At 37.5% G+C, this 13,273-nt stretch overlaps 1 long non-coding RNA gene across 1 annotated transcript in view; it reads left to right on the forward strand.

Annotated features, from left to right (window-relative positions):
* Positions 1-13,273, forward strand: part of LOC119530018 — an 84,675-nt gene that overhangs the window by 51,367 nt on the left and 20,035 nt on the right. The window contains exon 2 of the long non-coding RNA XR_005215998.1: positions 476-540. This is a non-coding gene — a long non-coding RNA (uncharacterized LOC119530018). The remainder of the gene's footprint in view (positions 1-475; positions 541-13,273) is intronic.

A 13,273-nucleotide genomic window follows, 5' to 3' on the forward strand; every position in this document is an offset into this window, starting at 1 on the left:
GATTTTACATGGTTTGGATATAGCGAGCACATTCCAATCAGCCAAGGGACTGCATTTAGGGAGGGACTGCTTCAGTCTTCTGGGGACAGAGTGTGAAGTTTACATCTAGCAAGAGAGGGATTTTAAGGTCCATAGTCTTAACTGCAGCTACTCTTCTGAGATTAGACATTTTTTCTTTTTCTCTTAAATTTGGTTGTGAACACATGGTCAAAGGCCAGAGAATGATGCTTTCATCCATTTCAATTCAGGGATGAGTTCAGCCATTGGCTGGAAGCTGGTGCCGAGGCCGGCGTGCATATTGAGTAACTCTTCCACGGGGCCCGGCTCTTGCCACGGAGCTTCCATTTGGTATTTTTGTGAATATTGATGAAGAGAAAGAGACCAAGATTTGGGGCTGGGAATTTTTAAACTAATGCAAATATTCTTTTAGCAATTACTAAGTGCTTTACCTAAGTTGTCCTTTTTTTTTTTTCAGGCATATCATTTTGCTTTTCTACTTTACCCAGTGACACCTCGAAATATTACCATTCACTTCTATAGGTAAGATATAATAGTTTGTCTCCATTTTTCATGATTTTGCTTGGAAATTTATTTCTTTTTATAGTTCTTCTTTTTAATCACGCCACTGTTCACATTGTTTCCCATATGCAAAACATGTGGATTGAGGGCATTTGCTGAGGCCATTGAAAGTTGGACCTGGTTCTTTCTGGCGCCTGGGCCCTTGCGTCCTAGATGGCAGCCGAAAGTTGAGACTCTAGTCAAGTGGCCTACCAGTGGGTCAGTCGGGGAGGTGGCAGGACTCTGGCCTAATCTCTCCACACAGAGGGCTGTAGCAGTGGAACAGTGACCCCAAAAACAGTCTTCAGAGAGTCTTTTAACCCCTGCACAGAGCTGGGTTTCTGTTTGCTTTTAAAATTCCTTAACAACATTAATTTCTCTTTGAGTACAAAAATGGTTCACTCTCATGGTGGGAATATTGGAAAATACAGAAAGATTAAAAGAAAATAATCTATGACTACATAGATAGCTGTTGCTAATATTTTGATATTTTTCTTTCTAACTTTTACTATGAAAAAAGATCTATCCCCAAATTGGATCCTTATATATAGTTTTGTACCTATCCAAATCTTTTCCAACTTAATGGTGTATCATGAAGATTTTTGTAACATCATTAACTGACCCTTGAAAAGCGCAAAGTTTTAATGGCTGCATAACACTCAAACATATAGATACATTGTAATTTATATGATGATTTCCGAAGGTTGGAATTTCAGTTGCAACCAATATTTACTATTTCACATAGCCCTGAAATGCTCACCCCTGCATACAAATTTTCATGTTCATTTCCAATGAATTTTTAGTGTTTTATCATGGAAAATGTCAACTAAAAACAAAAGAGTAGAGAATAGTAAAATGAATCCCCATCTACCCATCGTTTAGCTCCATAAATTTTAAACTCATGTCCCGCTCCGTTTTATGTACCCATTCCATGCCCCAGATTGTTTTGAAGCCAATCCCAGAAATTATTAACATGTCGATATATAGCTCCAAAAAATACTTAAAATTGTAGCAGCTCTACCATTATCATAACTTAAAAAATTAATCATAGTTCTGGAATATGTAATACTTTTTTTAGAGAGTAGCTTTTTAGAGTAAATTTGCACTTCTTGAACAATATGACTCTTGAGAAATAGTACTTTCTAGAAAAGTTTGTAAATATGTACTTCTACAGTAGTATATGAGAATTTCTAATGTCTGGCATCTAGACTTTTCATTTAACTATGATGTTTTTAAATAGTGAACAATTTGAAGGGCTAATAATAGAGAGACAGCAGAGGGAAGTGTTGTGTTCAGATTCTGGAGCAGACTACATGTGTATCTGGATCCCACCACTTACTATTATTAAACCTTTGAGCAGTGTCATCTTCAGCAATAGCAATTACCCTTGGATTAGCACGCATTTGGTACACTAACTTCACTTCAGCTTTTGTTCTATTTTTTCTTTGCCATGATTCTATTTACTTTAAAAAATTTATACAGGTATTAAATTTGAGTTGTATTACTTGTTAAAAAAGGAAAAAGCAAGGTATTGTGATATCATAAAATAGATAATTTGACTATTCATTGAAATTGCTCCAAATTTTTGTCTATCATTAACTGTTGTAATGAACACATTCTGTGAACAAATCTTTTTCCCCCATTTTGATTACTGCTTGAGTATCTATGGATAGGATTGCAAGGTCAAAGGGCACAACACTTCTTTAGGAAGAGCTCTTCATAGGCATTTCTGACCTGATTCCCAAAATGTTTATATCAGTTTTCACTTTCTTCAACACACACAAGCCAGTGTCATACTTTGGAAGTATTGGTTATCATTTAGAGAATAATTTTCTTTTTTTACAACAGCTAGGCAATGATACCTCAAATTGTTTGATCACTTGCAGAATGGAATATTTTCCTCATATGTGTATCTATTAATTAATTTCATCTTGCCTTCTGGGAAGAATAAATGAAATACAGAAAGAAATCTAGAATGAAAATGTAAAAAAGAGAGAAGAGACCAAATGGAAATTCTTGTAGTGCTGAATCATGTCTTGAGTAATATTGATGTAATCTAAGCATGACAACTTAATTTGTAAGCTATGTGAAAAATTATGAGATCTGTTAATAGGAGACATGTGAGCTCTGGCATGGAAGAATTCACTCCACTCACAGAATACTCAGAGGCTTGGTCAAGGACACTTGGTCATGGAGAAAGTAGCAATTTGAAAGTCATGAGAGAGGGGGCATTTCAGACATCTGGGTCCTCCCTTGCATTGCTTCAGATCGAGTCCTCAATGAATCTCATGGGCCCTTGTCGTGCCCTCCAATACTTTTCATCTTTTTCAGTCTCTCCATATCCAGTCCACTTGCCCTATACCGCTTTCCGAATGATACTCCTAAAACACAAATATGTGTAATTCCGATGTGTCTGCCTACTTAGAATTTTAGAACCTTGTGGACAACATCTGATGAAATTTGGGAACCAACACAAGACCTCTGAAATTTATGAGGAAACATGTCTGCAGATTGCTGGCAGACTACTAACCATGTTCTTCCTAGAATTTATAGCGCACAAGGCATCTTGAGGTCAAGACCACCTAGTTATTTCTTGGAATGGCAGTTTATTGCCTTGACAAAGACTTTAACAACCATTTTGTACTGTAAGTCTTTTGATAAGAATGGTCCCAACCGTTTGACTATCTATACATGGTTCAGAAATTGCAGATAGTAAAAAAAAGGTAATACTTATCAACAGTTTTAGTGTCCTGTTTTCAACCACCTAAATATTTACTGAAAATACATTCTGTATTCAGTGCAGTGTTAGGAGTTTTGGGTATTTTGGGAAATCTAGATGCAATCTTGCCTTCATCCTTGTTGGAAAGACAAAGAATACATATAGTGATACTTTTAAAAATTATAGTTTAATAGTAGCATAAAAGAGTGTAACATATATAAGAAGTCAGAAATAATCATAGTAATAGCTAACACTGCATTCTTAATGTATGCCAAGAATTGCATGAAATACTTTCCATTAATTATTATAACTATAAAATTTAATTTTTATAACAGATGAGGTACATAAGTAAAAGTCAAATGTGAACTATAGAGTCAGATATGCTCAACTGCTAATTTGATTAAGTCCATAGGAGGACAAAATAATTTCTAGAATTTGAACTATATTTGAGGTTTGAGTAGGAATTAGATAGGCAGTTGTAAGAAGGAAGCAGTTTAGATGAGGAATGTCATGAGCAAATTCCCAGAGTAAAAATCTAAATGAATGTTAGTGGGAGGGTATTACGGAGTAGCAGAGAGTTTGTAAAGGATGACAAAAAAAAGTAAATGAAGTAAGTAGGCTGAGGATAAAATGTAATAGATATACAATCTTGAACCCCAAGCAGTGAATTCTCTAGCTGAATTTGAAAGAGCAAAGAATGAGCCTCCTAGCTTTGCAGCTCTATCCCTAGCCTTTAAACAGGGTACCCTCTCCTGGAATTGGTCCTCAGCAACAAAGTGTATTGGAAAATTGTCCTGCTGTGTGTAGTCTCTGTTGAAGGCAGAGTAGACAATCTCAACCTTAAGGTACAGCTCAGGCATTTTTGAGGAATATTATTGGGAAGCCCTCCAGTTTTTTGGAATCAGGATTTATGGTTTTGAACATGCTACGTAAGCCATAGACATTCATCATTGTTTCGGCAACTTTCTGCTTCCAGCCCTGTGGTAGACCATGCCTGGGGTGTAGGATACTGTGACCATTCTGCAAAAGGAAGGCTGTGCTGGCATTTTTCTGGGCATCTTTCTTTGAAGTTTAAGTTTTCTCAAATGGCCCTTTTGAACTCACTTTGTTACTTACTAGGTTCTATATTTCTCTACATCACAATGTATTAGTTAGGAGTGCAGACCCTGGAGCTAAATTACCTGAGTATAAACTCTAGCTACTCTACTGAGATTTTTTACCCTCTCTGGTTTCCTCGCCTGCAAAATGGTGATAATAGTTATACCTAAATTACAGGGTTGTTGAGATTAAGTGAATTATACACAGTATTCTTCCTATGTGTGCGTGGATATTTTTGAGGCTGAGTCACTTAGAAGATGAATAAATAATGCCTTATATTTTCATCTTGCAGACTTATAATGACATCTTCACTTTCCTTTTTTTCCCCATCATTTTCCTGGAATGAAAACATCAACATAATTTCAAATCTAATTAATTTTTCCTTTCTTATACTCATGCTACTTAAATTTAGCATTTTTCTAGTGTTGTTAAAAATGGTTTCAGTTGTTTCCTTGTTGTGAGGTGTAGCGTGTATGCAGAGGAACGGTGGCTTTTGGGGTGTGGTTTGGCAAGTGGCGGTGGAGCGGTTTCGGGGAGTGTTATGGGTTACCTTTCCGCCACTTTGGTTGTTTCCTTCTGGCTGTTCTCTTGTCCTGGCAACAGGAAAAAAAGTTTGTGTGGGGATTCAGTGTTCATGACTTTGGTTGGGTCCAGTCTTGTCTGTCGCTACCCCTTCCTCGTGTTTGGTCACTTTTGCAATCTTCAGGGATGTCCACAGTAGGACAAGCCCAAATCAACAATAGTTCCCCAAACCCTAAGGGATACCCTGGTCCCTATCTGAGACTCTATAAAAGTTTCATTCACTAAGTTTATTTTTCAGAAATTTAAATCCTCCAGTGTGTTCCTATGCCAGATGAGTCCCAAACCCAGAGGCAAGAGCCTCTTTGAGAACATCAAGCAGATGCGTCCCCCTTTCCCATAATGTCAACACTCCTTTTCAATATGAACAAGTTAGGATGGCTACATGTTATCTTAGCCTCGGTTCTGCCTCTGGCTTATATAAAACACAGGTCACTCAACCCTGTTATATGGGAAGCTTCTGTATCACATGTATATAAAGAGAAATAAAGATGAAAACATTCATGAAAAAAAACCACCTTTAAGCTTAACCACAAAAATCATCCTCTTGTACAGTACCAATACATTAATTAGATTTAGAGTGATGAATTCTGAAAACAATGATGTACCATTTTAAATAATAACAGTGGAACTATTTACATTATTTTGTTTCAGATAGACTCTCTTGGTGTGGTATAATTATTATGTGTGATCGCCCTCAGCTGATTTTATTTTAAGCTTATATTTGTCTTTACATTTTGAATGTATATTTAGCAAATGTTAAGTATTAAGAGGTAATTTGTATCACTACATGGTGGTATTTGAAAACACACTAAATTTGGAGTTTCTGGCAGATTGTCTTTCTTATACCTTGTTACCATTTCAGTGGAGAAAATACTCAGATGCTTTTACTAAACTGGAATTTAAATCAAGCTGAATTCATCATTCTATTTTTTACAGTCCCTATTTGTACGCATTGGTGACTCACATGGTTTAGGTGGCATAGGACAATATCCACAAGAACTGTGATTACAGACCTGCCTTTCAGAGCTCCATTCTGGGGAGTTTGAGTTCTGAATTTGTCTTCCTGGAGGTGGTTGGCAGTTTTAACATAAGGAGAAAGCTGTTTTCTTTGCAGCTGTTCTCTGTAGATTAAATCTGAGGCAACATGTTATTTCGATTAGTTTTTGTATGAGAAATGCTAGATAAAACTTGCATTTTGATGCTTCTTTCCATCACCTGCTTGATCATCTCACTATTATTCTATTAGGCCTACTCGACCAAGTCTCTGTTCCTCCTTGCTCATTAAAATCTTCAAGGCCTTCGATTTGAATCTCTGGAAAATTTATTTTTTCAGTCTTTGTAAGATGCATCCAGTCCTTCATTAGGATGTGTTATTGTTTAATAGGCTAAAGTTTAAGAAGCCAAGCTCATTTCTGTTTGTATCATATATGGAGAGTTTTATTCACTGATCATGTTTCTTCTTTTCTATAGTCTCAATCATCAAGTGACAGGACTAGCAAACCCACTAGCTGTGCTTATGAGTCTTTCTCTACTACTCTGAGCTTTGAGGTTTCTAGAGAGCCTTTCTAGTTTTCTCCAGGCTAATTCATCTCCACATCCACCGGCATGAGTAGACGGTGACTGGCGAGTTTGATGAGCCGGGGCCAGGGCTGCGCGGGCTGGGCCTGCACACACCTCGTGGCTGGTGTCCTGGGGGGTCTTGGCTGTGGCAGGTCTGATTCTTACTTCCCCTTTCCTGGAAGATGCTGTGCCTCCTGATTGTCTTTAGTTTTCTTCTTGGGGCAGCCTCACAATTATTAGTGGGAAGCAACCCACCACCGTGAAGCCCTTCTCTCCCTGAACCTTCTTAAGGTCTGTGGAGCATGGGATGGTTTCTCTGGGAGTCTGAATCTCTTCCCAGTGATAGAGTTTCTCCTTTCTTTGCTATGCCATATTCCTTCCCTTGCCTACCAGACTGACAGTGGTTTCTAATAACCCTTCAGAATATTTTTTTCCAGCTCCTTCCCATGTTCTTCTTTCTATGTTTTAAATAACACTCACTAAATTTTAAACAATTCTTTCTAAAAAGGAAGTATGAAGAAACATTCCTCACCAGCTGGGAGAGCCACTAAATTTGCTCCCATGGCTGTGCCTGACGCTGCCTCTCTGTTGTATCTCAGCTCTTCACTTCGCTTTTAGGTTTGTCCTCTGCCTCCCTCCTAGACCATGAGCTCCTGAAGAGTGGAGAGTTTGCCTCCTGTGCAGATCCTAGCACGGTAACCAGGTAATTGATAAATGCTGTTTATTGAAAATTGTTTAATGAAAGTGAGATCAGTGGTCTCAGTCTGAAGCATAAACATACTCTAGTCAGTGCCTATTTTCGTAGGTGAACTTTGGTTCCTCTTGGCTTTCCCATCCCGATTTCCACATTTCTGGCAGATTTCCTGTTCTTTATGTGACAGGCAATGCAGGAAACAGGCCTTTTAAGCTGCTTAGCACAGTTCTTCTTCTACCTGCTGTGGTGAATGAGCAGTTACAGGTTATTATCACTTCTCTTATTCTTCTTCTGTGCTTGTTTTTAATATACTTTTGTGTGCATATGTATCATACAAAGGGACAGAAGGAGGGGTGAGCCCAATTTTGTCATTTATACTCACCAAGGTTGCACTTAGCCACTTTTTTCCCAAATGTAAGGAAAACAAGCTTTTTCCATTTCAGAAATAAAAGAATCTGTGATTGCCAATCTGAGATTTTTTTTTCTTTCTCTCCTAAGCATTGGGTACTTACACAGAACTCATTTCATTGATAAACTCCACAAACAGATCCTAAAACTGTCTAAACAACACCTCACCAAAACTCAGACTTGAAGCAAACCAAAACATAATACAAATAGGCACATGCACAAAATATTAAATGAAGTTGGCATTAATTTTGCACTTTGATATATTTGAAATGTTCATATTTGTTAAGTTTTTGAGGTTAAAAAGATGGAAATCTTTGTCTCTGAAACAAGATCAGAGGAAATAAAATATAAAACAAGGTAATGAATTATGTTAAAATGAAAGGGCTGCAAATCCAGACATCAAATGTGACCGAGTTGAGCTATTTTATTTCATTGAGTATTGCAGATGCATGAAGCATCTCTGATTTCTCAAGATTCAATATGAAAATTCAGTCAGGTAGCTGGAGTTCTATTTCTTTGATGAGAAATTAGGTGATGCTGGAGAGCACATCAGAGCAATTCTTGAATATTTTGGAGGTAACAATTGAAAGGGCATGTCTCTCATTAGTATTAGTCATGCACAGTGCAGCATGTCTGGAATATGACAGAAAAGATGGGTTATTGGAGCAGACTTAATATTCTAGCATTACGGAACGTTGGTTATGAAGGAACCAAGGAAGTTACAGAGGCACATACTTACCCTTTCTGCAGCTTAGAAGCAATGCTTGTTTTGTGTCAGAGTGCTGTCAGCCCTTGGCTGAGTGGTCGGTCATGTCTTCTTGCACTTAATGCACTGCCGTATTTAGGATTTCTACATTGATCTCTCAGTTGGCTTTCTAATCTCTTTTTTGACTTGTCTAGGGCATGGTTCAAAATCTTCAAAGACAGCTCCAGTCAAGTTTGTTTATATGATCCTGTTTTGTGAAGCACACTTTATTTTTTTTCATACTTCAGCAGATTTGTGACATGGAGAACAGCTCTAAGGGCAGTGATAATCTATAGACCCATCCAGATGTGTCAAGGTATTGAGAGGAAGCAATTGTTTCTTTGGTGAGAATGATGACATCGACTGTTTCCTAAAGTCTATGAACAGCGTTTGAATGGCAATTTGACTTTCATAAAAAATTTCCCTTTTGTGCCTGGCTTTGTTTGTGCTCAGCCTTGTTCAAATTTAGATATTTACAGTATAGACAGTTCTAATGAATGATATTTTTAACTATTTATCCTTGAAAACTCCCTGCTGCAGGCTGTATGACACCATAAACAACACCTTCAGCATCATATAGCAGTCATCCTCTTAGATGCAACACAGACAATATTTGAAATTCTTGCAGGAATAAACATGAGAAATTCAGAGGTTATAATTTCATAGCTACCTACTGGGTCATACCTTGCCAAAACGCACAGATCAAAAGTTAAAAAAATGAGTTACTCACCATGTACAGCATCAGATGCTTCATTGTGTTGCCTTTTTTTTTTTTTTTTTTTTTTTTCCTGGTTCTAGGAAAGAATTTCCAAAGAAAAGTCAACTATTTATATTTCATTGCTGGCTTCAGTATATCCCTGCATCCATATAAAATTTAAAAATGGATGTTAGGGACAGAATGAGGGATTATCTCAGGAAATGGGCTAGATGTTAGGGAATAAAAGATAAATGAGATCAGAGTACAGTCTGGAAGGAACTCAATTTCTAGAGAAGCACCAACAAATACATATAAAAATGTGTGGGAGATGGAGAAAGGAGCTTCTGATTGAGAAAGGAAAGGAAGCTTTCAGAGAGGAGGTGACATTTGATCCGGTACTTCATAGATAAGTAAGCATTTGTTGGGCAAAAATCCTTAGATGTTAGAGCATGCAGCCCTAAAGATGAACTAGGCTTCTTGGCACTAATAAAGGCCACCTCTTATAAAGAGAAAATCGCTTAAAACTCTTAAATCACTTTTTCTTCAGCTACATTTAGTGGTTACAAAGTAAATAATATACACAGAAAATTTGTTTCTACCCAGGCAACCTATTTCAAAGCATTTTTATAAGAGAGATCTGCAGGATATTACTTGCCACGGAGACAGGTAGAGATGGATAAAAGCTGTAAAGGGATCTAGGCAATGGGAAGCCATTACACGTGTTAATTCAGAACTCATGTGTGTATGTGTGTGTGTGTGTGTGGTGGAGAGAAACCTAAGTTTCTAAATGACTGTTAAGGATACACTTGTACAGGGATAGGAAGAGTCTGGCAGCAGAGACACCAAAAAGAACTTCAATTACTGCAAGTAAAGAGGATCTGTGTGGGAACCACAGTGTTGCCACAGGAAGAGAGAATAAAAATTAAGTCTAGACGTATTTGGGAGGAGGAATTGACCAAACATTTGTTCATACATTGGCCAGACATTCAATCAACTAAACATACAATCATTCATTTAATATTTATTAAATACACTCTCTTTCTAAAGCTTTGCTCTTTGAGGAATAGAAAAATGGATGCCACTGAGGGGCTTACAGTCCAGTAGGAAAATCAAGCCCATAAAAATAGCTGGGAGAAAAAAATGGATTTTTGTTTGTTTCATTTTGTTTTTGGAAAATATTCTATTTGAGCTGAACTTTGAAGAACAAAACTGAAAAAGAATGTTTGAAATTGGGAAGCACAAGATGAAAATAAAGATGGAAATGAGAAAAATCACAGCATCTATAGAAAGCCATAGTTTCCTTTAATTGAGTGAAGGGAACAAAGAAGGGAGGGGTGGGAATTAAACTTGAAAAATGAATCACAGTATTTTATATAAGGCTGGAATAACAAGTTTGACTTCATTCTGAAGACAATGGGAATCCAGCGGAGTTTTTCGCTCTGAGGATTGATATGCTTTGAGCTACTGTTGAGTTTAACTTGGCGGCAAACCCGAGTTAGGGCCATCATGGAGCTGTTTAGCTTCTGAAAGTTGTTCCTCCTTTCAGGTGCTTAACAATGCAGAGTAATAATTCACGTAGAAGATTTCTGTGAACAAGACCGAAACCATAAGTTAGAGATTCAAAACTGGAAATTGTTTGTAATTGTTTTATTAAAAGATAACACCTTTCTAAGAAGAAATGATTGAGTTTGGAAATAAATCCCATTAACCTGCCTGCATTGTTTCTTTAAAACTTGTGTGACCTTGCTAAAAATTTATCTAATACTGGTTAAATGCCTGATGGAAAAAGGCCAGATAGGTCATTCTCCATTATTTACTCTTTTATACCAATGATTCTTTTAAAATTTTATGGTTGCTGATTAACCAACTTTATTTTAAGGCTGTTGGCTAATTATAATCCTCTCAGTTCAAATGTTTCTTCTATTGCTGAGATAGTAAACAGAGTTCCCTCTTTTTGTGTTTTTGATGTATTTCTCAAAGTTTTTAGGACACTGAGTTGTGGCACATTTTCTCTTACATTGAATTATGGATTAATTTAATGAAGCACAAATACTCACAGGCTTTAGAGGCAATTTGTATACGTGTTTAAAGGTAGAGGCATTTTCCCTAGCTCACCAGCCCACAGTTCTTTCTTTACAGAACCATAATAGCACAGTGTTCAACCTGGCTCACTTGCTACTCTCTAAAAGATTTCTTTTATGATAATAATGGTTAGGTTGTACTAAACTGTTCTCTAAAAACCTAAGGTATTAAATGTCTCCAGGGATCTTCCTAGGAACATGGTAAGAGTGTCAACTCTGGATCAGAATACCCGGGTTAGAATTAAGCTCTCTTACAGCTGTGTGCATGTTTCTTAGGCATTTTGCCTCTGTTTTTACATCTATAAAAAGAGGAGAGTAATTATAACTTACTTAATGAGGTTGTTATGAGGACTAGATGTGCAAGTGCTTAAAACTGGGCCTGATACATAGGACACATCCATTAAGTGTTAGCTCTTATTTTCGACAGCTGATACGGACATAGCAGAGTTGTTCTGAAGAATTCAATACCGTTAACAAATATGGAATGACCGTCTTCTGAAATATATGAGTTTACTTCTCTGGGGAAAAAAAAGACTATTCCTGGTCAAAGTTGTCAGTGGATAAAGCTGTAATTTTTTTTCCTAGGTCCTCTCTGCCTTTTAGATATCCAGTTATTGCCTGGTCTTGGAGGTCTTCGTTAAAGAAGTAATGTTTAGTTAAGTTTAGAATGGTGGGAGAGGATATGATTTCACAGACTGGTTAGCTATAGCCTGAACAATGACTTGTAGGTAGGCAAGGATATGTGTGAATGGTTAGGATTTTTGCTGGAGATTGGAGATTGTGTTCATGTTCTCTGTATATTTAAATATCCCTAACTACACATTGATCTTTAAATATTGATCCAATAATATGTAAGTATTGATAAGTAAAACCACTTGTGCAAACATCTCCTAGTTTTTATGGCCAGTCTGATAACTTATCAGGGAAGTTCTGTAAATCTATTGGTAACTGGTTCCCTGCTGGCAACAGTGCCAGGCAGAACCCTATTGCAGGTTTGGGACTCTTGCCATGGAAAGAATTCAGAGATGAGGGGGCCAGTAGGAATAAGTAATAAAGTTTATTAAAGAAAAAGAGATAATGTTCAAGGGTGAAGCATGCACTGAGTATGAATGGGTTGGCTTGTTTTATGGAAGGTTTTGTTGGTGACAGTTTCCATAGTAACCTTTGAACATTAGCGGCTTAAAAGGTTTGTATTAACCATGGTTTTCTGGTTTGCTGAAGCTGCCATTATGCAAAACACCAGAAATGGATTGGCTTTTATAAAGGGGGTTTATTAGGTTACAAATTTACAGTTTGAAGGCCATAAAAGTGTCCAAACTAAGGCATCAACAAGAGGATACCTTCACTGAAGGAAGGCCGATTGCATTTGGAACACCTCTGTCAGCTGGGAAGGCACAAGGCTGGCGTCTGCTGGTCCTTTGCCCCCAGGTTCTGGTTTTAAAATGGCTTTCTTCAAAATGTCTCTGGGCTTCTGTCGTTGCTGCTCTCTCTCAGCTCGTGTGCATCCTTACTTCTTTCTCTCAGGGCGTTTCTCTCTAAGCATCTGTGAGTCCTCTCTTAGCTTCCCTGGGACAAACTCTGGGAATCATCTCCTAGCTTAGCATCTCCAAAAATCCTTCTGTCTGCATCTCTAAGCATCTCCAAGCATCAACAGCTGTGTTGACTTTTAGCTCTCTTAAATACTTCAGTAAACCAATCAAGACCCACCCTGAATGAGAGTAATTTAATCAAAGGTCTCAACACAGCTGGGTGAGTTCATGGAAACACTCAAAAGGTTTCACCCTAATCAAAAGACTAATAAGTCTGCCCCTGCAAGATTGCATTAAAGAACATGGATTTTGTGGGGGACATAATAGATTCAAACCAGAACACATGGTTTGCATTAACTAGGTGATTTCTTTGTTCTAGAAGGAGATAGCTATCAGGACTTGTGGCCTGCTGTCATATATCCAAAATTTGTCTATGGGCAGATGTTTAACAACCTTTATGACCCCATTCTTTCTTTTATTAACTAAGAATTTGCTTTGGGCCCATGATTTTATAAGCTTTTTATGATTTGGGGAGGTTTTGGAGCTTTAGGGGAAATTTTCATCACAACAGAAGTTTGCAGGTCTGCATTAACTCTTTTGAA

This window comes from Choloepus didactylus, chromosome 3 (genome assembly GCF_015220235.1).
Source record: "Choloepus didactylus isolate mChoDid1 chromosome 3, mChoDid1.pri, whole genome shotgun sequence".
In the NCBI taxonomy this organism is placed as follows: domain Eukaryota; kingdom Metazoa; phylum Chordata; class Mammalia; order Pilosa; family Megalonychidae; genus Choloepus; species Choloepus didactylus.